Below are 2,500 nucleotides of genomic sequence, written 5' to 3'. Positions count from 1 at the left end.
CCTGCACTCCTTCCTTGTTGGTCTCTTTGTAAGTAAGTAAACACGAGGGTTGGGCGGCCACTAACCCCTTGTTGATTATCCTTTGCTTACTTCTTTGTGTGTATCCCTCATGGCCCCCTTACCCGCTTCCCCGCTTCCCCGCTTCCCCTTACTCTCCATCCCCTCGTCCCCTTCCCCTTCCTCTCTTCATTGTCTTCCTTCCCAATACTCCACCTCATCCCTTCTCCTCTTCTCCCCTTCCTCTCCTGTGTGCCTTCCCCTCACCTTCCCCCTATGTCCTCTCCTGTCTTCTTCTCCCCTCTCTCATGTTTTCCCCTCTTCCTTTCCTCTTTCTCAGTCTCTCCCTCCTCTATACTCCACCTCTTTCCCCTCTTTTCTCTAGTCTTCCTTCCCCAATTCCTCATCTCTTCCCCTCTTCCTTTCTTTCTCCTCCACCTCCTTCCCCTCTTCTCCCTAGTGTTTCCTTCCTCAGTATTCCTTCATCTCTTCCCCTTTCCTTTCCTTCTTCACCTCTTCACACTCTTCTTCTTCCCAGTCCTTCCTTCCCCAGTATTTTCTCACCTCTTCCCCTCTTCCTTTCCTTCGTCTCCATCTCGTCTCCTCTTCTTTTCCTTCTTCTCCTCTTCCCACTCTTCTTTTCCTCCCCAGTCTCTCTTTCCTCAGTACTCCCTCACCTGTTCCCTTCTTCCTTTCCTTCTTTTCAATCTCTTCTCCATCTTCTCCTCCTCAGTCCCTCCTTCCCTAGTTTTCCCTCACCTCCTCCCCTCTTCCTCTTCTTCTTTCCCCAGTCTCCTTCCCTAGTATTCCTTCACCTCTTCCCCTCTTTCTTTCCTTCTTCACCTCTTCCCCCTCTTCCCCGCAGTGCTTTCTTTTATCAGCGCTCCTTCACCTCTCCCCTCCTTTTTCTCTCCAGTGTCTCCCCTTCCCCTCGTGTCTCCCCTCACCCCTCCTCCCCTCTGAGCAGCAGCAGTCTCTAGTAAATAAAGAGTAAGGATAAAGAATAATGGGTGTTTGTGTTTTTTTTTTTTATTTTTGCTATTGTTTTTAATTGTTTTTATATATTTTTTATGTTTGTTTGTTAATGGAAAATGAACGATTGTTTTTTTTTTCTTTTCTTTTTTTTCGACATTTTCTCTTTGTGTGTTTTAATTAGTTCGGTATTTTTTTTTCGATGTTCTTTGTTTAATCTTTTTTTTTTTTCTTGCCACATTTTTTTTTTTTACATCGAGTTGTTATTAAAAAGAATATTGTTTTTTTTTCGTGTTTTCTTTGTTTCTGTAATAATATAGTTTTTTTTTTAAAGTTCATTTTGTATTTTTTTCTACAATTTTTATTTATTTTTTTCCCTTGTATTCATTTCGTTGTAAAAAAAAAATGATACATATTTTTCCATGTGTTTTTTTTTTATATATATCTTAATTAATTTGAAGTATTTTTAATCTCCTTATTCGAAATTCATGTTTTTTTTTATTTTCCTTTTGTATTCATTTCTATTTTTGTCAGTTTCTTATCCAAAATTCATATCATTGGTACTTTCCCTTTTATGTCAATTTCTGCTAATATCAACGGTGAAAATAATCAGTATGGAAGGGAAAACTATTGGTATTCCTTACAGGAGAGGTAGCAGGGAGGGTGTCAGAGGGAGCAAGGGGCGTGTCGGGTGTCCATTTAGCAGTAACACGGGACAGAGACAGCAGGGAGGGTGTCAGAGGGAGCAAGGAGTGTGTCGGGTGTCCATTTAGCAGTAACACGGGACAGAGACAGCAGGGAGGGTGTCACAGGGAGCAAGGAGTGTGTCGGGTGTCCATTTAGCAGTAACACGGGACAGAGGCAGCAGGGAGGGTGTCAGAGGGAGCAAGGAGTGTGTCGGGTGTCCATTTAGCAGTAACACGGGACAGAGACAGCAGGGAGGGTGTCAGAGGGAGCAAGGAGTGTGTCGGGTGTCCATTTAGCAGTAACACGGGACAGAGGCAGCAGGGAGGGTGTCAGAGGGAGCAAGGAGTGTGTCGGGTGTCCATTTAGCAGTAACACGAGACAGAGGCAGCAGGAAGGGCGTCACAGGGAGCAAGGAGTGTGTCGGGTGTCCATTTAGCAGTAACACGAGACAGAGGCAGCAGGAAGGGCGTCACAGGGAGCAAGGGACGTCGTGGGTGTCTATTTAGCAGTAACACGGGACAGAGACAGAAGGGAGGGCGTCACAGGAGCAAGGGGCGTCACGGGTGTCCATTTAGCAGTATAATTCCTTAACGCAGGGCAGAGGCAGCAGGGAGGAGGGGGCGTGGCAAGACTAGCAGCAGGAGACGAGGGGCGCGGTGGAACCATTAGTAGGTCACCCCACCAGCCGCGTTACGGCCAATCTCTCTCCGCAGCGCCTTTGAGGAACAACGTGTAAAGGGAAATCAATCTAGTGTATTTCTTAACGCAGGGCAGAGGGAGGGAGGGAGAGAGAGGGAGAGGTAGAGGGAGAGGGAGAGGGAGAGAGGCAGGGCGGCAGAAACAA

The 2,500-nt window shown here is 46.3% G+C and overlaps 1 protein-coding gene across 1 annotated transcript in view; it reads right to left on the bottom strand.

Moving 5' to 3' along the window:
• Positions 1–2,500, bottom strand: part of LOC123507263 (proline-rich receptor-like protein kinase PERK2) — a 30,123-nt gene that overhangs the window by 25,062 nt on the left and 2,561 nt on the right. The gene's annotated exons all lie outside the window — the stretch shown is intronic.

The sequence above is a fragment of the Portunus trituberculatus genome, chromosome 21, assembly GCF_017591435.1.
Source record: "Portunus trituberculatus isolate SZX2019 chromosome 21, ASM1759143v1, whole genome shotgun sequence".
NCBI classification, from domain to species: Eukaryota; Metazoa; Arthropoda; class Malacostraca; order Decapoda; family Portunidae; genus Portunus; species Portunus trituberculatus.
Note: the sequence above shows the minus strand (reverse complement) of the source record. Positions and strands in the feature narration are given on the sequence as shown.